Source organism: Oncorhynchus gorbuscha, linkage group LG03, assembly GCF_021184085.1.
Source record: "Oncorhynchus gorbuscha isolate QuinsamMale2020 ecotype Even-year linkage group LG03, OgorEven_v1.0, whole genome shotgun sequence".
In the NCBI taxonomy this organism is placed as follows: domain Eukaryota; kingdom Metazoa; phylum Chordata; class Actinopteri; order Salmoniformes; family Salmonidae; genus Oncorhynchus; species Oncorhynchus gorbuscha.
The window spans coordinates 84,171,830-84,199,620 of NC_060175.1; the positions used below are offsets into that span (position 1 = coordinate 84,171,830).

The 27,791-nt window shown below is 45.4% G+C and overlaps 1 pseudogene; it reads left to right on the forward strand.

Annotated features, from left to right (window-relative positions):
- LOC124032080 overlaps window positions 1-27,791 on the forward strand; it is a 292,998-nt pseudogene that overhangs the window by 181,616 nt on the left and 83,591 nt on the right.

A 27,791-nucleotide genomic window follows, 5' to 3' on the forward strand; every position in this document is an offset into this window, starting at 1 on the left:
TATAATGGAGACAGCTGAATAACCCTTCTGGAGCCTTTTTGTCCGAACATGCTGACTACACCGCTCACGTCTTGTGCCTCAACGAGTGTCTGCATAGCCAGGCGCTAAAATAAAACTTACATTTGTGACGCTTGACACACTGCAAGTTCCGCCTCTCCCATCTCCTCATTGGTTTTTCGGAGCACATACCCACGTGCCATCTCCTCATTGGTTTTTAGGAGCATATGCCCACGTGGGTGATTGATAGATGAACTGAGGTCCACACCCCAGTCCAACTCGTGGTGGTAATGCACCTTAAAGTTGGTTACCAAACGCCATATAAAGTCCACAGAAGAAGAAGAAGCCTGGTTGTGACCAGAGGTAGAAAGGAATGCACCAAGTCACCTGCCTGTTTGGTCAGTGGCAAGTGAGGCAGATTTTGTGTGAGAGTGTGCTGGTCCTCGCTTTGTCCTCTGTGAGAATGTGGTGGCCGCCATCAAGAGCGCAGCACAGGTGCCGCACGGCATTTGGGCCCTTTCTCTCTCTCTCTCTCTCTCTCTCTCTCTCTCTCTCTCTCTCTCTCTCTCTCTCTCTCTCTCTCTCTCTCTCTCTCTCTCTCTCTCTCTCTCTCTGTGTCTCTCTCTCTCTCTGTGTCTCTCTCTCTCTCTCCCTTTCCCCCCCTCTCCCTCTCTCTCTCTGTGTCTCGCACTCTCTCTCTGTCTCCCTCACTCTCCCTCTCTCTCTCTCTCTCTCTCTCTCTCTCTCTCTCTCTCTCTCTCTCTCTCTCTCACACTCTGTCTCTGTCTCCCTCACTCTCTCTCTCTGTCTCCCTCACTCTCCCTCTCTCTCTCTCTCTCTCTCTCTCTGTGTCTCGCACTCTCTCTCTGTCTCCCTCACTCTCTCTCTCTCTCTCTCTCTCTCTGTCTCCCTCTCTCTCTCTCTCTCTCTCTCTCTCTCTCTCTCTCTCTCTCTCTCTCTCTCTCTCTCTCTCTCTCTCTCTCTGTCTCCCTCACTCTCCCCCTCTCTCTCTCTCTCTCTCTCTCTCTCTCTCTCTCTCTCTCTCTCTCTCTCTCTCCCTCTCTCTCCCTCTCTCTCAAAGCTGTGTCTGTGTCAGTGGCTGTGATGTATGGTCTCATTTGCCATATTTCTCTCTATGCCGAATTCAAGACAGATGACAGGGAAAAGGAATGAAAAAAGCCTCCAGAAGGAAAAGTTTGTTCTTGTGAAATGAAGCCTTGTCGTTTTCGGGGTGGGCAGAGGGATGACCTAATCTGTATGTGTGTGTGACACCATGGGCTGGTTCTGAAGGGGTGCTAACAGAATGACTCATCCATCACAGTATTGTGCTCTGATAGCACATTCTATTTTGGCGCAAATTACACAGATGGAGCAATTACAGTAGGCCTGCCGAGCCGGGCCTTGCCGCTGCCCTTATGTGAAATGAAATATCAGAGTCACAATTACATTTGTGTGTCTCCCTCTCACCCTCTCTCCTCCCCCTAGCTCCCTCCCTCTCACCCTCTTTCCTCCCCCTAGCTCTCTCCTCCCCCTAGCTCCCTCCCTCTCACCCTCTCTCCTCCCCCTAGCTCTCTCCTCTCCCTAGCTTCCTCCCTCTCACCCTCTCTCCTCCCCCTAGCTCTCTCCTCCCCCTAGCTCCCACCCTCTCACCCTCTCACCCTCTCTCCCCCCCTAGCTCCCTCCTTCCCCTCCCTCTCACCCTCTCACCCTCCCTCCTCCCCGTAGCTCCCTCCTTCCCCTCCCTCTCACCCTCTCTCCCCCCCTAGCTCCCTCCTTCCCCTCCCTCTCACCCTCTCTCCTCCCCCCCTAGCTCCCTCCTTCCCCTCCCTCTCACCCTCTCTCCTCCCCCCAGCTCCCTCCTTCCCCTCCCTCTCACCCTCTCTCCCCCTAGCTCCCTCCTTCCCCTCCCTCTCACCCTCTCTCCTCCCCCTAGCTCCCTCCTTCCCCTCCCTCTCACCCTCTCTCCTCCCCCTAGCTCCTTCCTCTCACCCTCTTTCCTCCCCCTAGCTCTCTCCTCCCCCTAGCTCCCTCCCTCTCACCCTCTCTCCTCCCCCTAGCTCTCTCCTCTTCCTAGCTTCCTCCCTCTCACCCTCTCTCCTCCCCCTAGCTCTCTCCTCCCCCTAGCTCCCACCCTCTCACCCTCTCACCCTCTCTCCTCCCCCTAGCTCCCTCCTTCCCCTCCCTCTCACCCTCTCACCCCTCCCTCCTCCCCGTAGCTCCCTCCTTCCCCTCCCTCTCACCCTCTCTCCCCCTTAGCTCCCTCCTTCCCCTCCCTCTCACCCTCTCTCCTCCCCCTAGCTCCCTCCTTCCCCTCCCTCTCACCCTCTCTCCTCCCCCTAGCTCCCTCCTTCCCCTCCCTCTCACCCTCTCTCCCCCCTAGCTCCCTCCTTCCCCTCCCTCTCACCCTCTCTCCTCCCCCTAGCTCCCTCCTACCCCTCCCTCTCACCCTCCCTCCTCCCCCTAGCTCCCTCCCTCCTTCCCCTCCCTCTCACCCTCTCACCCTCTCTCCTCCCCCTAGCTCCCACCTTCCCCTCCCTCTCACCCTCTCACCCTCTCTCCTCCCCCTAGCTCCCTCCTTCCCCTCCCTCTCACCCTCTCACCCTCTCTCCCCCCGAGCTCCCTCCTTCCCCTCCCTCTCACCCTCTCTCCTCCCCCTAGCTCCCTCCTTCCCCACCCTCTCACCCTCTCTCTCTCCCCCTAGCTCCCTCCTTCCCCTCCCTCTCACCCTCTCTCCCCCTAGCTCCCTCCTTCCCCTCCCTCTCACCTCTCTCCTCCCCCTAGCTCCCTCCCTCCTTCCCCTCCCTCTCACCCTCTCACCCTCTCTCCTCCCCTAGCTCCCACCTTCCCCTCCCTCTCACCCTCTCACCCTCTCTCCTCCCCCTAGCTCCCTCCTTCCCCTCCCTCTCACCCTCTCTCCTCCCCCTAGCTCCCTCCTTCCCCTCCCTCTCACCCTCTCAACGTCTCTCCTCCCCCTAGCTCCCTCCTTCCCCTCCCTCTTACCCTCTCACCCTCTCTCCTCCCCCTAGCTCCCTCCTTCCCGTGGCTGATTAAGACGTTCTCCATTGTGACCTAAATGAGAGGCTCATTTGTGGCTGTTATTTATTTGTAATAAATCCCTCCCCCTGTCGCTGGACCAGAGATGAATGGTAGTGTCCTCCGCCTTCGCTGCCTGTAGCAGTAAATAGGCCAGAAGGAAAATGACATTTTTAATATGAATAGGTGCTCTTAGTAATAGTCTCTGTACCTCTTGGTAAGACAAAGGACTCTGGCGGGGAACCTAAGATCTTCCTTCCTATTATTTGCTTTATAAAACTCAGTAATTGAAATGTTCCATTGAAATATTATCTTCCCCTGTATTGCCCGACCTATTGAGTAAACTCCATCTGCTGTGGCTTTTATGTTTTCATAATATATGGTATGTATGTCTGGATTTTTCTGCCTGCCTCATCATAATCTTTAGTCACTTTTGTCCAGGGGAATGTAATGACAGCTATTTACTGTTATTTCCTCTGTGGTTATTTAGTGTAATAATGACATCAGGACTATTTTTTCAGGACTATCAGAGGCACTGCTATCTCCATAAATCTGCTTTTGCATGCACTCATGTAGTAAAAATACATTTTTATTCTACCTAGGCCTTTACTTAAACAATAATGCCTACGAACCCAGCCCAACAAGAGCTGTTCTGAGGCCCGAGGCGAGGCCAAGGTAATTCCTGGGTTTGAGTGCATTATTGCTTTTATAGAACTGTTGGCAATATATTTATACAAATATGAATTACATGTTTTCATTCAAAACATTATTATAATGAATAAATTTGTTTTTTACATTCTGAAGTTATTATCCAAGTGGGCTGGTCTTTTTTAGTTATTTTCTCCTGTTTTGACCCAGTTGTTAATTCTAATTGTTCTATAAATTCAATGATAATGATTTAATAAATGTCCAATAGGCAACAACTATTATTGTTAGCGAGTCCGAGTTAACCAAGGTAGTTGGTGATGTTAATAGAGATGTTTCCATTGATGGCACACGAGTGGAAGAACTTGGTTCTGGCGCTGGTTGGTGACAGCCAGTGCTTGTCTCTACTTTGCTGGCACCGGAGAGATCGCATTTGTAAAACGATACATTGTTTCACAGGTCATAGAGGCAGACAGGTAGGTTTATGGTCGTGGTATGTTGGCCATATACCACAAAGCCCTGAGATGCCGTATTGCTATTATAAACTGGTTACCAACGTAATTAGAGTGGTAAAAATAAATGTTTTGTCATACATGTGGTATATGGTCTGATATACCACGGCTGTCAGCCAATCAGCGTTCAAAGAGAGGTCCAGCTCCATTCTAGATTATCTCTTGTTAGTCAATAATTGCAGTCCTCCCAGCAGTGAAGTCCTCAATGGTCTCAGATTAAATTGATCCTGTTTGATTTCTGACACTTGATTTAGAAGATGCCTGCGGTTGTAATGTAATACTAGCCCAGTGAGGTGGTGTAGGTTGACTCCTGCTGAATGTGTGGAACCCAACAGACATGCAGGCAGGCAGTGAGAGAAAGGTGGAGAGAGAGAGACAGAGAGAGAGAGACAGAGAGACAGAGAGACAGAGAGAGAGAGACAGAGAGAGAGACAGAGAGAGAGGTGGAGAGAGAGAGACAGAGAGAGAGAGACAGAGAGAGAGAGAGAGAGAGAGAGAGAGAGAGAGAGAGAGAGAGAGAGAGAGAGAGACAGAGAGAGAGGTGGAGAGAGGGAGACAGAGAGAGAGAGAGACAGAGAGAGCGAGAGACAGAGAGAGAGAGAGACAGAGAGAGAGACAGAGAGAGAGACAGAGAGAGACAGAGAGAGAGACAGAGAGAGAGACAGAGAGAGACAGAGAGAGAGACAGAGAGAGACAGAGAGAGAGACAGAGAGAGACAGAGAGAGACAGAGAGAGAGAGAGACAGAGAGAGAGACAGAGAGAGACAGAGAGAAGAGAGAGAGAGAGAGAGAGAGAGAGAGAGAGAGAGAGAGAGAGAGAGAGAGAGAGAGAGAGAGAGACAGAGAGAAAGGGATGCTGCTCTGGGCGGAAGTAGGTCTGCATACTGTACATGTACGCGCACGCACGCACGCACGCACACACACACACACACACACACACACACACACACACACACACACACACACACACACACACACACACACACACACACACACACACACACACACACACACACACACACACACACACACACACTCACACACTCTCACTCACTCACTCACTCACACTCACTCACTCACTCACTCACTCACTCACTCACTCACTCACTCACTCACTCACTCACTCACTCACTCACTCACTCACTCTATTCCTCTTCCCTACTGACCCCAGATGTGTTTCTCACAGTCCTACGGTCTGTAATGTTTCTGCTCAAACAGTTTGGTGCAGTGGAGCTATTTATGTGGATGAATAGAAAGCCTATCTACTTTATTCAAGCCCAGTACGATGACAAAGACACAGAACACAGAACACATACAGGATGTGGAATTGTTGACCTCCAGTCCTGAGTGAAGCAGCTGGAAGTGTGTGAGCTGTGCTCTCTGCTATCTGAGTGTGACAGGAATAACTGTGGTCAGGGCTGCAGGCTCCCAACAGCTGCCCCACAAACATTGTCACGGATTGCCCTCGGACACACACACACACATGGATGGATGCATGCTCGCTCGCATCCACACATCCAATCACACACACACAAATACACACAGAGGCCCAATAATAGTCTAATATGTTGGTGTCCAGTCAGAGAGGAGACGGTTGCGTTTAACAGTGCAGGCCAGGGGGTGATTGAGTCCAGGCAGCACGGCTGGCTGTCCGTCTGTCACCGACTCGCTAAACAGAACACGCAAGCCATGAGCACGACCATAAAGAGACCAGGGCTGAGATGTGCCAGAGACAAGGACTAATCTAAGGTGAACATCTGTTTTTTAGAAAGTAAACTGCACAGTATGTCAGATTATGATGGCGAATGACATTCGTCAACAAAGACTCCCACTCAGCCAATCCCTCAGTAAACTCTTGACGCGTTCTATGACGTAAACCGTGTGTACTGTGTGTTTCCAGGTGAGCCGTGTTCCAGTGGAGAGCTGTGAGCAGTACTCCTCCTGCAGTGGCTGCCTGGGGTCAGGAGATCCCCACTGTGGCTGGTGTGTCCTCCACAATGTGTAAGTACTCTATGACCACACGGAGCTGCTCTGACGCTGCGTTCCTGACATTACTATGTCCTCAACGCCATACTACCAAGTCACCTGAAGAACCAAAACGCTCTCTCTGTCAGGTGTTCCAGGAAGGATCGTTGTGAGAGGGCTGACGAGCCTCAGCGTTTTGCCTCCCGAGTGGAGCAGTGTGTCAAACTCAGTGTCCAGCCTGGAAACATCTCTGTCACAATGTCCGAAGTGCAGGTAACTCACCTGACAATAAATCCTGCGTGTGTGTGGACGCGTTGAACTATTCTCGTGGGGACCAGAAGTCCCCACAAAATTTGACCAACTTGGGAGATTTTGTTAGTTCCCACAAGGTCAAATGCTATTTCTAGGGGTTTAGGGTTAAGGTTACAATTAGTGTTAGGATTAGAATTACGTTAAGGGTCAGGGTTAGGAGCTAGGGTTAGTTTTAGGGTTGGGGTTAGAAGCTAGGATTAGGTTAAGGGTTAAGGTTAGGTTTTTGGGTTAAGGTTAGGATTAGGGTACGGGTACGGGTTAGGGATAGGAGTTAAGGAAAATAGGATTTTGAACGGGACTGAATTGTGTGTCCCCACATGTTTAGTTGTACAAGACTGTGTGTGTGTAGTGTGTGTATGTGTGTGTGCGTGCATTTGTGTGACTGAGAGTGTGTGTCCTCACATTGACTTGTCCCTCACACTCTCCTCTCTCTCTGTATTCCTAGCTGGTGCTGCAGGCCCAGAATGTGCCTAACCTTTCGGCAGGGGTCAACTGCTCCTTTGAGGACTACACTGAGACAGAGGGACGCATCTTTGGGGGACGCATTTACTGCCTGTCCCCTTCCACACGAGAGGTCGCCCCCATCACACGCAACCAGGGTGAGACAAGAAGCCACAACATCCTCATGCTGCTATTTGCTAGTAATATACATCAGTTGCACTGTGTGTTAACAAAATAGCATTATTGTATTATGTGTTTGTGTGTAGATTGTGTCATACTGATGTACTGTGACTCTTTCTAGGGGACAAGCGCACTGTAAAGCTGTATCTGAAGTCTAAGGAGACAGGAAAGAAGTTTGCCAGTGTAGACTTTGTCTTCTACAACTGCAGTGTGCACCAATCGTAAGTTCGGTTTTAAGTCATTGTGTGTGTGTGTGTGTGTGTGTGTGTGTGTGTGTGTGTGTGTGTGTGTGTGTGTGTGTGTGTGTGTGTGTGTGTGTGTGTGTGTGTGTGTGTGTGTGTGTGTGTGTGTGTGTGTGTGTGTGTGTGTGTGTGTGTGTGTGTGTGTGTGTGTGTGTGTATACTGTATATATATAGAGATATCCTCTCTTCTCTGTTCTGTAGCCTGTGTTACTGCTGATGAGATCAGACTCTTAATGTAATTTCCTTAATAACTTGGAGCTCCTCTGATTCATTGATAATGTTCTACTACACTGAGTTATGTTACTTTCCATCTGAGATCCATCTCTTTCTTTCCCTCTCTTCCTCCCTCCCTCCCTCCCTTCATCTACCCCATTCTCTCCACATCCTGCCTTGAGGCTCTCAGACCCGGTTTGCTATCCCACTCCCCTAGCTCTGCCTTTCACTAAACATAGACATGGACCAAAGACCCCCATCTCCGCTCTCACCCTTATCATTTCTCATTCCATTACTATATCTTTCATCTCTCTCTCTCCCTTCCTCTCTTCTTTTCCTCTCACTTCCTCTGTCATCCCCTTTCCCCTTATTTATCTTCTTTATCTCCTCCCCTCTACCACTCCCCTATCCTCCTCATCCTCTCCCTCCTCCCTCTACCTCCCCTCACCTCCCTCTACCACTCCCCTATCCTCCTCATCCTCTCCCTCCTCCCTCTACCTCCCCTCACCTCCCTCTACAACTCCCCTATCCTCCTCATCCTCTCCCTCCTCCCTCTACCTCCCCTCACCTCCCTCTACCTCCCTATCCTCCCATCCTCCCCTCCTCCCTCTACCTCCTCACCTCCCTCTATCCTCCTCCTCCCTCCCCTCCTCCCTCTACCTCCCCTCACCTCCCTCTACCACTCCCCTATCCTCCTCATCCTCTCCCTCCTCCCTCTACCTCCCCTCACCTCCCTCTACCACTCCCCCTATCCTCCTCATCCTCTCCCTCCTCCCTCCCCCTACCTCCCCTCACCTCCCCCTCTACCTCCCTCTACCACCCCCTATCCTCCTCATCCTCTCCCTCCTCCCTCTACCTCCCCTCACCTCCCTCTACCACTCCCCTATCCTCCTCATCCTCTCCCTCCTCCCACTACCTCCCCTCCCCTCCCTCTACCACTCCCCTATCCTCCTCATCCTCTCCCTCCTCCCACTACCTCCCCTCACCTCCCTCTACCACTCCCCTATCCGCCTCATCCTCTCCCTCCCCTATAACTCTTCCATCTCCTCTCCTCTCCCCTCACCTCCCTCTGTCTCTCCCCTATCCCCTCATGCTACCTATCTCTTCCTTTCATGCTCTCCTTCACCCCCCTCTCCTTCTCTCCTCTCTCCTGCCGGTCCAGATGTTCTGTGCCCCTCCTCTCTGCTTTTATTTATCAAACAGATTTTTATTTCCTGGCCCCTGCTCTGTGAGCTGCATACATTAGCATAGCAATATTCTCCTAATTAGCTGGCCTGGCGCCCCATTAGAGCTGGACATAATGGAGAACGTATGTAAAGTGTTCACCTGGACCTCTTATCAAGGCCTGGTTCAATGCCTTTGAACCTAGAGAATGTGTGATTATTTATGCGCCTCTGTATATATGTGTGTGTGTGTATGACAGGGCTGGTGAAGCACCCCCACGTTTTCTCTCTCCTCATTGAATAAGCAGGCGTAGCGAGGTCTTTGATGTGCTGTATGCAACACACTCCCTCAGGACATTACAGTACACTACAGTCTAGTTGTAACAGCCCAGCCTCATCAGCCACACAGAACCCACGCGACCTCCTGACCTACTCCCCTCCTGACCCCTAACCCCAGCGTGTGTAGGCTGCCAACAGGCCGGGCATGCCAACTCACCCTCTGGGAAATAAATAGCTTTTCCTCAGAGGCGACTGGCATTGTGGGTGGGGAGGGCATGTATTTGGCAAGGCAAATTATCCCGCCGGGTATTTACATGCTCAGTAATAATATTTGAGTTTTGCATTAAAAAGACAGCCGGAATAGTTTAATTGAGCGTGTGAGGGACTGAATGCATTTGGAGAGGGGGATGAAGCAAGTGAAGGAGAGATGGATTGTGCCCATTGTGTCGGGATACAGCGTCCAGAGAGCTAAAAGGATAGCGCCTCATCCAATCCACAATCCCCATTAGAATACGAAAGGAAGGATGTAATGCATGCAGGGATTGGGAGCTCTTCAAAAGGCCCACTCATGGAAAGCAGAAAACCCCTCGACAGGCTCTCGTCGGAGAGCTGGGTGTTCATACCCCTCGACAGGCTCTCGTCGGAGGGCTGGGTGTTCATACCCCTCGACGGGCTCTCGTCGGAGGGCTGGGTGTTCATACCCCTCGACGGGCTCTCGTCGGTGGGCTGGGTGTTCATACCCCTCGACGGGCTCTCGTCGGAGGGCTGGGTGTTCATACCCCTCGACAGGCTCTCGTCGGTGGGCTGGGTGTTCATACCCCTCGACAGGCTCTCGTCGGTGGGCTGGGTGTTCATACCCCTCGACAGGCTCTCGTCGGTGGGCTGGGTGTTCATACCCCTCGACAGGCTCTCGTCGGAGGGCTGGGTGTTCATACCCCTCGACAGGCTCTCGTCGGAGGGCTGGGTGTTCATACCCCTCGACAGGCTCTCGTCGGAGGGCTGGGTGTTCATACCCCTCGACAGGCTCTCGTCGGAGGGCTGGGTGTTCATACCCCTCGACAGGCTCTCGTCGGTGGGCTGGGTGTTCATACCCCTCGACGGGCTCTCGTCGGAGGGCTGGGTGTTCATACCCCTCGACGGGCTCTCGTCGGAGGGCTGGGTGTTCATACCCCTCGACAGGCTCTCGTCGGAGGGCTGGGTGTTCATACCCCTCGACAGGCTCTCGTCGGTGGGCTGGGTGTTCATACCCCTCGACAGGCTCTCGTCGGTGGGCTGGGTGTTCATACCCCTCGACAGGCTCTCGTCGGAGGGCTGGGTGTTCATACCCCTCGACAGGCTCTCGTCGGAGGGCTGGGTGTTCATACCCCTCGACAGGCTCTCGTCGGAGGGCTGGGTGTTCATACCCCTCGACAGGCTCTCGTCGGTGGGATGGGTGTTCATAACCCTCGACAGGCTCTCGTCGGTGGGCTGGGTGTTCACGCTATTCCCCTAATACTGGACCGGCCTGGTTGGTTGACCACCTGGAGATGTTTCACTGTTGTAACAGGACAAGAACATACGGCTCCAACGTTCTGATGACATCCTATCAATGTAAAGAATGCTTTAGATGGGAGGAAGAGGTCTTATTTTGTGGTGACCACTCTCACTTCAATGATCCCAATAGTATTTTCAATCTAACATGGACTTTGTTCTCTGAGCATACTGATCTATCTGTCTGAGATCACATGGTAGGTGTTAGGGTAGCAAATAGAGAACAGAGAAATTGCCAGGCATCTGATAGATGTTATGAGTTGTTAGATTTGAGATAGAGGGGGGAAGATGAGTTTGTTATTGCCCAGGTTCAGGTGTGATATTACCAGCCAGCAGAGGGTGAGTGATAAGGCTCTGGTCCAGACATGATGCCACTCTGCCTGGCAGTACTGTCTAATAGTCTGGATCTCTCAATCCCTTTCCACTACCTCTCCCTCTTCTCTCATCTACCTCTACCTTTCCTCCTGAACCAGGCAGAACAAAGGAAACAGACTCAGAGTCCCTCAGCCTGGAAGTGTTCATTCACCCAGCTCCTGAATAGGCAGTATTGCAGTATTGAAACATGTTTGTAATTTAACCAGAGGCAAAGAAAGCCGTAATTGAATATGATAATTATATCTATGTATCTGTCTGTTTGCTGATACTGAAATGAAAAGCATGTTTACATTGGGAAAGGTCTACTGTAGGTCTGCTGTAATATATATACACTACAGTATGTAGACTTAAAGAAACAGATTATGTAATATATATACACTACAGTATGTAGACTTAAATAAACAGATTCTGTAATATATATACACTACAGTATGTAGACTTAAATAAAAATATTCTGTAATATATATACACTACAGTATGTAGACTTAAAGAAACAGATTCTGTAATATATATACACTACAGTATGTAGACTTAAAGAAACAGATTCTGTAAGATATATACACTACAGTATGTAAACAGATTCTATATTTGATGAAGTTGTCATGTACTCTGTGGTCCTGGGTGGTCTGATTAGCAGCCAGGAAACATTGACTTGTTTGCAGTAGCACACTCAGAGCACTGCAGAGACTTCCTGCTGTAGGACATGCAGTAGCTCCCCGGTGTGTCTCTGTGTGTGTCCCTGTACGTCTCTCAGTGTGGTGCTGAGAATCAGCAGGGTTCAAAGAGCATTGCCCCCCTCTTCTGTCTGGATCTAGCTGGGATCGATAGACCCAGATGTCTGGAGACTAGAAGGTATTATCCCTTCAGAAGCAAACAAATAGCAGGCTGTTAGCATAGCACAAATCCACCCACCCACCCTCTCTCTTTCTCTCTCTCTCTCTTTCTCTCTCTCTCTCTCTCTCTCTCTCTCTCTCTCTCTCTCTCTCTCTCTCTCTCTCTCTCTCTCTCTTCTCTCTCTCTCTCTCTCTCTCTCTTTCTCTCTCTCTCTCTCTCTCTCTCTCTCTCTCTCTCTCTCTCTCTCTCTCTCTCTCTCTCTCTCTCTCTCTCTCTCTCTCTCTCTCTCTCTCTCTCTCTCTCTCTCTCTCTCTCTCTCTCTCTCTCTCTCTCTTTCTCTCTCTCTCTCTCTCTCTCTCTCTCTCTCTCTCTCTCTCTCTCTCTCTCTCTCTCTCTCTCTCTCTCTCTCTCTCTCTCCCTCCCCTCCCTTCCTCCCCATATAAACACACATACAGGAATCGATTATAGACTTTATCCCGTAGAGCTAGGATGGTAGTGGGTCCTGCTTATTATAGTAGTCTGTAGCTCTGCTACACATGCCTCATTCAGTCGCTGGAATATGGGGGTAGGAGGCAAGTTGAAGGGCTTTGTAGAACTCATAAAGATTTTTGAGAAATCAATGTGTTTATGTGGGGCGAAGCAGAGTGGAGTCAAACTAATGCATGTATTTTATTTTATCCCATTTTTACTCTCCTGTAGCCATAACAACCTTGTTGAGGCTGCTGGTAATCCATGTTCATTTATGCTTTCTGAACTAAGGAAAAGGGAGTCTGGAGAAAAATCAGGCTTATCTGGGCCTTGCAGCCTATTTGAATGTAAACCTTTGAACATGTTGAATAGGAAGGAGGAGTTTATCGCTCTAGTCATTTTCCCCTCTATGGTTATTTTACTGTCTTTTGGAGACATGGTATCTGGAAGAGGAAAACATTGCTCTGTTCTGCTCTGCTCACACCTTTCAGTGGCTTACACAGATGCTTCAATGTGCTTTACCCTTTGACCTTGCACTCCTACCACACTATACTGTTAGCTTCGAGGTGCAATAATCACATGGACACATACTGACACATTCTTCCTGAAGTAAGTTACTCTATCGAAGTGACTTTAATAGTTTGAGGTAGATGAGCCAGGAGCCTCAGAGGCAAGGGTTGGTCCTGGACATCTATTCTAGAGGCTGATTGGTCAATTAACTGAGTCACATGTTTCATTAAGGAGCTTGTCGTATCCTAGAGGGCTGTGTTGTATTCTAATGTTGCTTCGAAATGATCGTTAAATAAGTTAATTGGACAAATCACCAGCAGAATGGATCTTAATGAGTTTGTATACCAGCAGTAAGAGCCTACCCTGAAGTGTTGTTTTTGTTGTGTGAAAAACCTTGCCGTTAAGTTTTGATTCGAAAGAGGCTGATCGTTCTTTTAAATGTTCTGTGAGAGTGAAATAATATATGATCATGTTGTGTTTGTGTTTCTAGTAAAGTCAATCAATGAATGTTACTGCTGTAACTCTACAATTTAACCAAGCCAATTCCTGAAGCAATGTAGTGTATTCCTTCTGTGTGTGTGTATCATACAGTTGTTGATGTGTGTGTGTGTGTATCATACAGTTGTTGAAATGTATGTGTGTATCATAAAGATGTTGATGTGTATGTGTGTGTGTGTATCATACAGTTGTTGATCATACAGTTGTTGTGTGTGTGTGTATCATACAGTTGTTGATGTGTGTGTGTGTATCATACAGTTGTTGATGTGTGTGTGTGTGTGTGTATCATACAGTTGTTGATGTGTGTGTGTGTATCATACAGTTGTTGATGTGTGTGTGTATCATACAGTTGTTGATGTGTGTGTGTGTATCATACAGTTGTTGATGTGTGTGTGTGTTGTTGATCATACAGTTGTTGATGTGTGTGTGTGTGTGTTGTTGATGTGTGTGCGTGTGTATCATACAGTTGTTGATGTGTGTGTGTGTGTATCATACAGTTGTTGATGTGTGTATCATACAGTTGTTGATGTGTGTGTGTATCATACAGTTGTTGATGTGTGTGTGTGTATCATACAGTTGTTGATGTGTGTGTGTGTATCATACAGTTGTTGATGTGTGTGTGTATCATACAGTTGTTGATGTGTGTGTGTGTATCATACAGTTGTTGATGTGTGTGTGTGTGTATCATACAGTTGTTGATGTGTGTGTGTGTGTGTGTATCATACAGTTGTTGATGTGTGTGTGTGTGTATCATACAGTTGTTGATGTGTGTGTGTGTGTATCATACAGTTGTTGATGTGTGTATCATACAGTTGTTGATGTGTGTGTGTGTATCATACAGTTGTTGATGTGTGTGTGTGTATCATACAGTTGTTGATGTGTGTGTGTGTGTATCATACAGTTGTTGATGTGTGTGTGTGTATCATACAGTTGTTGATGTGTGTGTGTATCATACAGTTGTTGATGTGTGTATCATACAGTTGTTGATGTGTATGTGTGTATCATACAGTTGTTGATGTATGTATCATGCAGTTGTTGATGTGTATGTGTGTGTGTATCATACAGTTGTTGATGTGTATGTGTGTGTATCATAGAGTTGTTGATGTGTATATCATACAGTTGTTGATGTGTATGTGTGTATCATACAGTTGTTGATATGTATGTGTGTATCATACAGTTGTTGATGTGTGTGTGTATCATACAGTTGTTGATGTGTGTATCATACAGTTGTTGATGTGTATGTGTGTATCATACAGTTGTTGATGTATGTATCATGCAGTTGTTGATGTGTATGTGTGTGTGTATCATACAGTTGTTGATGTGTATGTGTGTTGTTGATCATACAGTTGTTGATGTGTATCTGTGTGTATCATAGAGTTGTTGATGTGTGTATCATACAGTTGTTGATGTGTGTATCATACAGTTGTTGATGTGTGTGTGTATCATACAGTTGTTGATGTGTGTATCATACAGTTGTTGATGTGTGTATCATACAGTTGTTGATGTGTGTGTGTATCATACAGTTGTTGATGTGTGTGTGTATCATACAGTTGTTGATGTGTGTATCATACAGTTGTTGATGTGTGTATCATACAGTTGTTGATGTGTGTATCATACAGTTGTTGATGTGTGTATCATACAGTTGTTGATGTGTATGTGTGTATCATACAGTTGTTGATGTGTGTGTGTGTATCATACAGTTGTTGATGTGTGTGTGTGTGTATCATACAGTTGTTGATGTGTGTATCATACAGTTGTTGATGTGTGTATCATACAGTTGTTGATGTGTGTATCATACAGTTGTTGATGTGTATGTGTGTATCATACAGTTGTTGATGTGTGTATCATACAGTTGTTGATGTGTGTATCATACAGTTGTTGATGTGTGTATCATACAGTTGTTGATGTGTGTGTGTGTATCATACAGTTGTTGATGTGTGTGTGTGTATCATACAGTTGTTGATGTGTGTATCATACAGTTGTTGATGTGTGTATCATACAGTTGTTGATGTGTGTGTGTGTATCATACAGTTGTTGGTGTGTGTATCATACAGTTGTTGATGTGTGTATCATACAGTTGTTGATGTGTGTATCATACAGTTGTTGATGTGTGTATCATACAGTTGTTGATGTGTGTATCATACAGTTGTTGATGTGTGTATCATACAGTTGTTGATGTGTGTATCATACAGTTGTTGATGTGTGTATCATACAGTTGTTGATGTGTGTATCATACAGTTGTTGATGTATGTGTGTGTATCATACAGTTGTTGATGTGTATGTGTGTGTGTATCATACAGTTGTTGATGTGTGTATCATACAGTTGTTGATGTGTATGTGTGTGTGTATCATACAGTTGTTGATGTGTGTATCATACAGTTGTTGATGTGTGTGTGTGTATCATACAGTTGTTGATGTGTGTGTGTGTATCATACAGTTGTTGATGTGTGTATCATACAGTTGTTGATGTGTGTGTGTGTATCATACAGTTGTTGATGTGTATGTGTGTGTGTATCATACAGTTGTTGATGTGTGTATCATACAGTTGTTGATGTGTATGTGTGTGTGTATCATACAGTTGTTGATGTGTGTATCATGCAGTTGTTGATGTGTGTGTGTGTGTATCATACAGTTGTTGATGTGTGTGTGTGTGTGTATCATACAGTTGTTGATGTGTGTATCATACAGTTGTTGATGTGTGTGTGTGTATCATACAGTTGTTGATGTGTGTGTGTGTATCATACATTTGTTGATGTGTGTGTGTGTGTATCATACAGTTGTTGATGTGTATGTGTGTATCATACAGTTGTTGATGTGTATGTGTGTATCATACAGTTGTTGATGCGTGTGTGTGTATCATACAGTTGTTGATGTGTGTGTGTGTGTATCATACAGTTGTTGATGTGTGTATCATACAGTTGTTGATATGTATGTGTGTATCATAAAGATGTTGATGTGTATGTGTGTGTGTGTATCATACAGTTGTTGATGTGTGTGTGTGTATCATACAGTTGTTGATGTGTGTATCATACAGTTGTTGATGTGTGTGTGTGTATCATACAGTTGTTGATGTGTGTGTGTGTATCATACAGTTGTTGATGTGTGTGTGTGTATCATACAGTTGTTGATGTGTGTGTGTGTATCATATAGTTGTTGATGTGTGTATCATACAGTTGTTTATGTGTATGTGTGTATCATACAGTTGTTGATGTATGTATCATGCAGTTGTTGATGTGTATGTGTGTGTGTATCATACAGTTGTTGATGTGTATGTGTGTGTGTATCATACAGTTGTTGATGTGTATGTGTGTGTATCATAGAGTTGTTGATGTGTGTATCATACAGTTGTTGATGTGTATGTGTGTATCATACAGTTGTTGATGTGTGTATCATACAGTTGTTGATGTGTGTATCATACAGTTGTTGATGTGTGTATCATACAGTTGTTGATGTGTGTATCATACAGTTGTTGATGTGTATGTGTGTATCATACAGTTGTTGATGTGTGTATCATACAGTTGTTGATGTGTATATCATACAGTTGTTGATGTGTGTATCATACAGTTGTTGATGTGTGTGTGTGTATCATACAGTTGTTGATGTGTATGTGTGTGTGTATCATACAGTTGTTGATGTGTGTATCATGCAGTTGTTGATGTGTATGTGTGTATCATACAGTTGTTGATGTGTGTATCATACAGTTGTTGATGTGTGTATCATACAGTTGTTGATGTGTGTATCATACAGTTGTTGATGTGTGTATCATGCAGTTGTTGATGTGTGTATCATACAGTTGTTGATGTGTGTATCATGCAGTTGTTGATGTGTGTGTGTGTATCATACAGTTGTTGATGTGTGTATCATACAGTTGTTGATGTGTATGTGTGTATCATACAGTTGTTGATGTGTGTATCATACAGTTGTTGATGTGTATGTGTGTATCATACAGTTGTTGATGTGTGTATCATACAGTTGTTGATGTGTGTATCATACAGTTGTTGATGTGTGTATCATACAGTTGTTGATGTGTATATCATACAGTTGTTGATGTGTATATCATACAGTTGTTGATGTGTGTATCATACAGTTGTTGATGTGTGTGTGTGTATCATACAGTTGTTGATGTGTATGTGTGTGTGTATCATACAGTTGTTGATGTGTGTATCATGCAGTTGTTGATGTGTATGTGTGTGTATCATACAGTTGTTGATGTGTGTATCATACAGTTGTTGATGTGTGTATCATACAGTTGTTGATGTGTATGTGTGTATCATACAGTTGTTGATGTGAATGTGTGTGTGTATCATACAGTCGTTGATGTGTGTATCATGCAGTTGTTGATGTGTATGTGTGTGTATCATACAGTTGTTGATGTGTGTATCATGCAGTTGTTGATGTGTATGTGTGTGACCACAGGACACCTAGCTTGTTTTTTCAGTCGTATGAGATTTATCCTAACTCTAGAGTAGAAAACAGTGTCACACATCTGATTAGGACAGTGCTGTCGGTCAATATAACGACTTAGTCTAGCTATCTACTTTTCTCCTTCTTCCTCTCATCCCTCTTTTCATCTAATCTACCTGTTTCCCTGTTTCCGCTCTTCCTGTCTATCTTTCTGTTTTCATCTCTTTCACTGTCTACCTCTCAGTAGCTGTTGATAAAGGATGAATAGCCCACAGTCACTCATCCTAATCAGCCTTGTATCTGTCCCTCCTCCTCTCTTTCACCTCTTCAACATGGAGATAGATGTTGATAGTGGTTAGAACATAAATATGTGAGACTGAGAGGAGGTTGTTAGGCCATTTAAACAGTCTATGAATGTGTTTTTGTTCAGCTTATTTTTTGTCTTAGATTCAATGGAGTGACTCAATCACTCGCTCTGTCTCTCTGTTTGCAGGTGTCTGTCATGTGTCAATGGCTCGTTCCCCTGCCACTGGTGTAAATACCGCCACATGTGCACTCAGAACGCCAACGACTGCTCCTTCCAGGAGGGCCGGGTGAACGTGTCAGAGGTGAGAGATCCCCCCCTCTGTCCCAAAATACTGCACACGGTCTCCCTGTGTAACAACCATCTCTTCAGCAACACATTACAGTGATGACACCAGTCAGTGTCATAGCTACTCATACACGGTAAAACCTTTCACAAACATGCACGAACACACACTCACACACACACTTCCTCCCGTTGATGAGAGTGATCCACGTGCTGGCTGATGTCCAGTAGTCCCCAGCTGGGCTCTTGGTATTGTCGACCCACCATGCCTGGGCCTCAGAGTGAAGCTATGAGTGGTTCAGCAGGAGCTGTTTAAATAAAAACCAGTCCTGGATTTATGCACTTATAAACAGGCCAGGGTGAATGACTATGCAAATTGTATCGTGTTCTACATTTCCAAATGTTGCATTTGCATGAAAACCAATATCAATCTCATCCCCTGCTCTCTCTCTCTCTCCCCCTCTCTCTCTCCCCCTCTCTCTCTCTCTCTCTCTCTCTCTCTCTCTCTCTCTCTCTCTCTCTCTCTCTCTCTCTCTCTCTCTCTCTCTCTCCCTCTCTCTCTCTCTCTCCCTCTCTCTCTCTCTCTCTCTCTCTCTCTCTCTCTCTCTCTCTCTCTCTCTCTCTCTCTCTCTCTCTCTCTCTCTCTCTCTCTCTCTCTCTCTCTCTCTCCCCCTCTCTCTCTCTCTCTCTCTCTCTCTCCCCCTCTCTCTCCCCCTCTCTCTCTCCCTCTCCCTCTCTCTCTATCCCGGCCTGACATCAATGTAAATGTAATGTTATACACACTGTACAAAAATGTACAAAACAAATCACAAACTCAATCACACACATGCCAACTATAACAAACAAACTAATTCTCCTTCACCCTCCAAACCTTAATCTCCCAACCCACTGATCCCTGTGACAATCACCTATTTAAAAGTGTAAATTCACATTTACATCCATGTTAAGTGACCTGGGACCGTGGAATGAAGAGTGAACTGTTTACCATCACACGCACGCACACACACAAACACATATACACACTGTACAAAAATGAAACCCTGATCTGTTCACACACCGGGTTCTGCTGTTCAGTGCTGCGAGCATCTGGGAATGCACCTGTATACATGTGTTTGTCTTGGCTGCGGGCAGAGTAGGTTCCTTATCTCTTCGCTGGCGGAACACCTTTCCCATGCGTCTGGGTTACGTTGTGGTTTATTTATGATATTAATTGGTCATGAGGTATCCTACCTCAATCCAATTAAGGGCCACGGCTTTTATCGCGGTACATGCTCTCTCTCTCTCTCTCTCTCTCTCTCTCTCTCTCTCTCTCTCTCTCTCTCTCTCTCTCTCTCTCTCTCTCTCTCTCTCTCTCTCTCTCTCTCTCTCTCTCTCTCCCTCTCTCTCCCTGTCTCTCTCTCTCTCCCTGTCTCTCGCTCTCTCTCTCACTTTAAGAGGACATTACATATATTTACAGCTTGGTCTCATGGACTAGACATAACATAGTAAATTAGGATGATATGTTAGAAGGATAGTAGTGTGTCTGGTTGGCGTGGTTGGGTAGGTGTTTAACCTGAATGTCTTGCAACCCAAAGGTTGTGTGTTCGAATTTCATCACGGACAACTTTAGCATTTTAGCTAATTGTAACTTCTTACTACTTTTGAGCTACTTTGCAACTACTTAGCATGTTAGCTCAACCTAACCTTAACCCTTTAACCTAACTCCTAACCTTGAACCTAACCTTAACCCCCTAACCCCTAGCCTAGCTAACGTTAGCCATCTAGCTAATGTTAGGCACAACATACACTACATGACCAAAAGTATGTGGACACTTGCTCTTCGAACATCTCATTCCAAAATCATGGACATTAATATGGAGTTAGTCCCCCTTTTGCTGCTATAACAGCCTCCACTCTTCTGGGAAGGCTTTCATCTTGATGTCAGAGCATTGCTGGGAGGACTTGTTTCCATTCAGCCACAAGAGCGTTAGTGAGGTCGGGCACTGATGTTGGGCGATTAGGCCTGGCTCGCAGTCGGCATTCCCAATTCATCCCAGTCAAGTTCTTCCACAACGATCTCAACCAACCATTGATCAAAGGTGTTTGATGGGGTTGAGGTAAGGGCTCTGTGCAGGCCAGTTATGTTCTTCCACGCCGATCTCCACAAACCATTTCTGTATGGACCTCGCTTTGTGCGCAGTGCATTGTCACAATGAAACAGGAAAGGGCCTTCCCCAAACTGTAGCCACAACTTTGGAAGCACAGAATTGTCTAGAATGTCATTGTATGCTGTAGCGTTAAGCTTTCCTTTCACTGGAACTAAGGCGCCTAGCCCGAACCATGAAACAAAGCCCCAGACCATAATTCCTCCTCCACCAAACTTCATAGTTGGTACTATGCATTTGAACAGGTAGCGTTGTCCTGGCATCCCCCAAACCCTGTTTCGCCTGTTGGACTACCAGATGGTGAAACGTGATTCATCACTCCAGAGAACGTGTTTCCACTAGTCCAGCTTTACACCACTCCAGCCGATGCTTGGCATTGTGCATGGTGATCTTAGGCTTGTGTGCAGCTGCTCGTACATGAAGCTCCCGGCAAGTAGTTATTGTGCTGATGTTGCTTCCAGAAGCATTTTGGGACTCGGTAGTGAATGTTGCAACTAAGGACAGATTATTTTTACGCAATACGTGATTCAGCATTCAGCGGTCCCCTTCTGTGAGCTTGGGTGGCCCACCACTTCACTGCTGAGCCGTTGTTGCTCCTAGACGTTTCCACTCCACAATAACAGCAGTGTCAGTTGACCAGGGCAGTTGACCAAGGCATAAATTTGACAAACTGACTTGTTTGAAAGGTGGCATCCTATGATGGTGTCATGTTGAAAGTCACTGAGCACTTCAGTAAGGCCACTCTACTGCGAGTGTTTCTCTATGGAGATTACATGGCTGTGTGCAAAATGTTTTACACCTGTCAGCAATGGGTGTGGGTGAAATAGCCAAATCCACTAATTTGAGGAGGTGTCCACATACTTTTGTATATATGGTTTATTACACGTATCATACATCTATCATATGTATATAGTGTATCATACGCAAATTCATAACTCATTGTACAAATTGCAATCATATGAATCGTAATTCGTAACATGTCATCGAAATGGATGATGGATATCCACAAATGAATACAAACCATACAAAACGTAACATATCATACTAATTGGAGTTTCTCTGAGATACGTTTATTATATTACGTTTACCCCTGAGTCCAGTTTAGGATTAACATTCTGTGACTGTAAAAACCAATGCTCACTTTCTCACTGCTTGCAAAGCTCCAGTGGAAAACGCAGCAAAGTGTTTAATCTCAGCGAAGAGCATTTGGCATGCGTTCATACAAGGTGGTGGAGGGGCTAGGCTGTGGGGGGCTGATTTGGGGGAAAGGTTGTGTGAAGGAATGAAGTAACTCTCTAACAGAGCGTAGATTAAAGGGGGCACAGTTAAGCGACAACAGATCAAATGAAGTGTGTTGGTGTTGTGGTGTTGGTCAAAATCGAAGACTAAATATGGCATCAGTCGTGGTGCTGAAAGTCAATCGGACAGCTTGTTGTTCCCCCTGAGCTGAGCTGTAATCCAACCAAACCACACACATACTCTGTACTCCCAGCACTGATATGTTCTCCTTTTGGTGCATAGGTTACCATGGTTACATGGCCAGTCCATCTCAATAGGCGTGTTACACACAGATGCCGTTATGTTATGTTGCACAATGCCCATGCCACCATTTTCTTTCTCTTTTGATGGACTTGTTATGCACCGTTGTCGATAACAGAAAGAGTTCACTTGAACCCAAAATGTTTACGAAACAATAGGTTATGGGTTTTGAGTGGGAAGCAAAAGTATGCAACATTTTGACATGATGTGTAAATAAGTCAGAGATTTATTCCATTATCGCTCTTTTGCCAAGTCACTCTGTTATCTTGGTGCCCACTGATATGCATAAATGCATTTCTCATAGTTGTGTGTCCACCAGCATTGTAACTAAGTCCTCGATGTAATGAGTAACATTTGCAAATCAAATGTATATCAATCAGCATCCGCACGACAGACGATAAACAAAGGCGCACATTAAATCCGACCAGGCAGAAAATTGCTCGAGTAAAGCCGCACTTGAGAAACCCATCAGGAGAAATGAATAAACAAACTAACTAACATTGAAACAAACTAATGTGTTGTCATGGACAGTGGCTGTGGGTTTGTTGGTCTGGTACAGGGAGTGGCTGTCTGTCTCTCTGTCAGTTTGAAGCAGTCTCCAACATTGGGATGGAATCAGTACAGAATTGGGATCAGTCAAAGGTTCAAATCTCTGATAGGAGATATATAATATGCATACAGTTGAAGTCGGAAGTTTACATACACTTAGGTTGGAGTCATTAAAACTTGTTTTTCAACCACTCCACAAATTTCTTGTCAACAAACTATAATTTTGGCAAGTCGGTTAGGACATCTACTTTGAGCATGACACAAGTCATTTTTCCAACAATTGTTTACAATTACGCTTAGAATTCACTGTATCACAATTCCTGTGGGTCAGAAGTTTACATACACTAAGTTGACTGAGCCTTTAAACAGCTTGGAAAATTCCAGAAAATTATGTCATGGCTTTAGAAGCTGTGGATAGGCTAATTGACATCATTTGAGTCAATTGGAGGTGTACCTGTGGATGTATTTCAAGGCCTATCTTCAAAATCAGTGCCTCTTTGCTTGACATCATGGGAAAATCAAAAGAAATCAGCCAAGACCTCAGAAAAAACTGTAGACCTCCACAAGTCTGGTTCATCCTTGGGAGCAATTTCCAAATGCCTGAAGGTACCACGTTCATCTATACAAACAATAATACGCAAGTATGAACACCGTGGGACCACACAGCCGTCATACCGCTCAGGAAGGAGTGGAAGGTGTGAAAAGTGCAAATCAATCCCAGAACAACAGCAAAGGACCTTGTGAAGATGCTGGAGGAAACAGGTACAAATGTATCTATATCCACAATAAACCAAGTCCTATATTGACATAACCTGAAAGGCCGCTCAGCAAGGAAGAAGCCACTGCTCCAAAACAGCCATACAAGAAGCCAGACTATGGTTTGCAACTGCACATGGGGTCAACGATTATACTTTTTGGAGAAATGTCCTCTGGTCTGATGAAACAAAAATAGAACTGTTTGGCCATGATGACCATCGTTATGTTTGGAGGAAAAAGGGGGATGCTTGCAAGCCGAGAAGAACACCACCCCAACTGTGAAGCACGGGGGTGACAGCATCATGTTGTGGGGGTGCTTTGCTGCAGGAGGGACTGGTGCACTTCACAAAATAGATGGCATCATGAGGATGGGAACATTTTGTGGATATATTGAAGCAACATCTCAAGACATCAGTCAGGAAGTTCAAGCTTGGTCTCAAATGGGACTTCCAAATGGACAACAAAGTCAAGGTATTGCAGTGGCCATCACAAAGCTCTGACCTCAATCCCATGGAAATTTTGTGGGCAGAACTGAAAAAGCGTGTGCGAGCAAGGAGGCCTACAAACCTGACTCAGTTACACCAGCTCTGTCAGGAGGAATGGGCCAAAATTCACCCAATTTACTGTGGGAAGCTTTTGGAAGGCAACTCAAAACATTTGACCCAAGTTAAACAATTTAAAGGCAATGCTACTAAATACTAATTGAATGTATGTAAACTTCTGACCCAATGGGAATGTGATGAAAGAAACACAAGCTGAAATAAATCATTCTCTACTATTATGCTGACATTTCACATTCTTAAAATAAAGTGGTGATCCTAACTGATGTAAGACAGGGAATTTTTATTAGGATTAAATGTCAGGAATTGTGAAAAACAGAGTTTAAATGTATTTGGCTAAGATGTATGTAAACTTCCGACTTATCCAAAACCTGATTATACCATAAGTCTGTATGGAGTTCCTTACATTCAGTTACACTCTATTATATCACCCATTAGGGAATAATGGGTGATACTTTTCCTTGTCCAATTTATAACCGTTAGAGCAGCTTTGGCTGGACAGATGTAAAAATGGAGAAGTCTGGATAGACTAACATTAGTCTATCTGCTGCTAATTAGAAGATGTATCAAAGTGACAGAGTGAAGTAATGTGCATCTCTGTTCTCCTCCTGTCACCCCCATTAACTGCTCTGGGGGGTAAAATATAGGCCTAGTGTACTTCCTTTGATTAAGATACAGTATTACACGCTAGGCTAGCTTTGGTTGACTCTTATATGGTAGTTAATGCATGTTGTCATTGATTGTAATGAGAGAGCATGTATAGAGTTGCATATCTGTCTGATAAAGTACAGGGCCTTTAGAAAGTATTCACCCCACTTTACTTTTTTGTTATGTCACAAAGTGGGATTCAAATGGATTTAATTGTCATTTTTTTGTCAACGATCTACACAAAATACTCTGCAATGTCAAAATTAGAGAAATATTACAACAATTAGATAAGTATTCAGCCGCCTAAGTTAATACATGTTTGAATCGATTGCAGCTGTGAGTCTTTCTAGGTAAGAGCTTTCCACACCTGGTTTGTGCAACATTTGCCAATTATTATTTTTTTTTAATTCTTCAAGCTCTGTCGAATGTGTTGTTGATTATTGCTAGACAACCATTTTCAGATCTTGCAAATAGATTTTCAAACAGATGTAATTCAAAACTGTAACTCTGCCACTCAGGAACATTCACTGTCTCAGTGACTCAGGAACATTCACTGTCTCAGTGACTCAGGAACATTCACTGTCTCAGTGACTCAGGAACATTCACTGTCTCAGTGACTCAGGAACATTCACTGTCTCAGTGACTCAGGAACATTCACTGTCTCAGTGACTCAGGAACATTCACTGTCTCAGTGACTCAGGAACATTCACTGTCTCAGTGACTCAGGAACATTCACTGTCTCAGTGACTCAGGAACATTCACTGTCTCAGTGACTCAGGAACATTCACTGTCTCAGTGACTCACAAACATTCACTGTCTCAGTGACTCAGGAACATTCACTGTCTCAGTGACTCAGGAACATTCACTGTCTCAGTGACTCAGGAACATTCACTGTCTCAGTGACTCAGGAACATTCACTGTCTCAGTGACTCAGCAACATTCACTGTCTCAGTGACTCAGGAACATTCACTGTCTCAGTGACTCAGGAACATTCACTGTCTCAGTGACTCACGAACATTCACTGTCTCAGTGACTCAGGAACATTCACTGTCTCAGTGACTCAGGAACATTCACTGTCTCAGTGACTCACGAACATTCACTGTCTCAGTGACTCAGGAACATTCACTGTCTCAGTGACTCAGGAACATTCACTGTCTCAGTGACTCAGGAACATTCACTGTCTCAGTGACTCAGGAACATTCAATGTCTCAGTGGTAAGAAACTCCAGTGTATATTTGCCCTTGTGTTTTAGCTTATTGTCCTGCTGAAAGGCGAATTCTTCTCCCAGGGTTTGGTGGAAAGCAGACTGAACCAGGTTTTTCTCTCGGATTTTGCTTGTGCTTAGCTCCATTTATTTTTTATCCTGAAAACCTCCACAGACTTTAATTATTACAAGCATACCCATACCATGATGCAGCCACCACTATGCTTAAAAATATGGAGAATGGTCATCTGTAATGTTGTATTGGATTTGCCTAAAAATGTATACTTTGTATTTAGGACAAAAAGTTCATTGCTTTGCCATATTTTTTGTTATGGTGAAATCCCTGACTGGTTTCCTTCCTCTCCAACAATAGAGTTAAGAAGGACGCCTGTAACTGGGTGCTTTGATACACATTCCAAATGAATAATTAGTAATTGTTGTTTTACCCATCTACAATAGATGCCCTTCTCTGCGAGGCGTCGTACATTTCGCTGGTCTTTGTGGTTGAATTAGTGTTTGAAATTCACTGCTTGACTGAGGGACCTTACAGATAATTGTATGTGTTTTGTTGGTTACAGAGATGAGGTTAGTCGTTAAACAGATCACGAGAGAGAGTCCATGCAACTTATTATGTGACTTGTTAAGCACATTTGTAGTCCTGGACTTATTTAGGCTTGTCTTTACAATTGGGTTGAATACTTATTGACTCCAGGCATTTCAGCTTTTCATGTTTAATACATTTGGATTTTTGGGAGGAAAAACATGATTCCAATTTGACATGATGAGTTATTGTGTGTAGGCCAGTGACACGAAAATCTAAATGGAATCCATTTTAAATTCAGGAAGTAGACAACAAAATGTGGAAAAATGCAATAGTTTCCGAAGTTACTGTATTCATGCATTTAGACAGACATCCTCAGTGCCACCTGTCTCTCCTCCATGTCTGCCAAGCATCATTCCTTCCTTCCCTCAAATGTACAATCTGTCTCATCTGGCTTTTTTCCCCCTCTTCCCTCTCTCGTCTCTCTGATGTTGTGAAAGCATTTCTCCTGTGAGTACACACAGGCATGCACACACACTAGGGGAAGTGTGTCCAACGACGACTCTTGGTAAGCTGCAGTAGCGCTACAGTAAACAGACTGTGGACAGGCGAGGGAGGAGAAAGCCTGCCAAAGAGCCCCGGCTCCAACTCTCCGCCCTGCTCAACTTTGTCTGTCTCCATCCCCAATGTCACGGCCCAGAACAGACCAGCCAACTCCACCACTACTGCAGCCAGCCTTACGGAATGGGACAAACGTCTGAGACTGTACCTTTAATTCTTTTGCAATGTTAAATTAGCGAAAGCCGGTACCTTCTCATGGTCTCTCAGCTTCTGCCGTTAGATATGGGTTCTCCCCACTGTGCTGCGACTGGCACTGGACGAACTCTTCTCTAGCTCTCCCTGGCAGGGGTAGCTGAGTGCCAGGCTGCCCCCTCTTCGGTTCTACCAGGCGCAGCCCCCTGCTCAGGGATCCAAGCCGGCCACTGATCTCGCCTACTTTAATTATTCAAAGTGTATTAAATCTTCATTTCTAGATGCCTCAGATCGTTCTAATGGAGTCTGGGGATGATTTCTACATAGAGGAGAGGAGTTGAGATCCTGGTGAAGGCTTCTTCATGGTCCAATGACACCATCAGGGCCAGCTCCACTTCCTGTATTTTCTCTTGAATAATTCCCAGCCATCTAATGCTGCTGTCCTAGTTCTCCCCTTCAGAGAAAGTACTGACTCTACAGCTCCCGTGGCAACGTCAGCATAATACGTGGTCAGTGATCATGTTTCATGTTTGGTGCAAAGCAAGTTCTTTGTACAGTTTATACAATATCCTTAAGAGTATATTGACGTACCCGTGTGTCCGTCTTAGTAACACAATGAAACAATCCCCATCAAAATGAGTCGGTTTCAGCTAGAGATATTTGTTTTTGTTGCATGGGCTGCGTCTCAATACCCCACCTCAATACACCGCCTACATCACCCTTCCACACCTGTGTTGTAAAGTGGCTGAGCTACAGTGGTGTTGCATGGGCTGCGTCTCAATACCCCACCCAAAAATGTGATATCTAAAGGGGTCCTAAAACTCAAACAGCTTAGTTATCAAACAGGTATCAACCATTTTTTATACAATTATTTGATCAAATATTGAATTTGGACGTTAAGATCCACG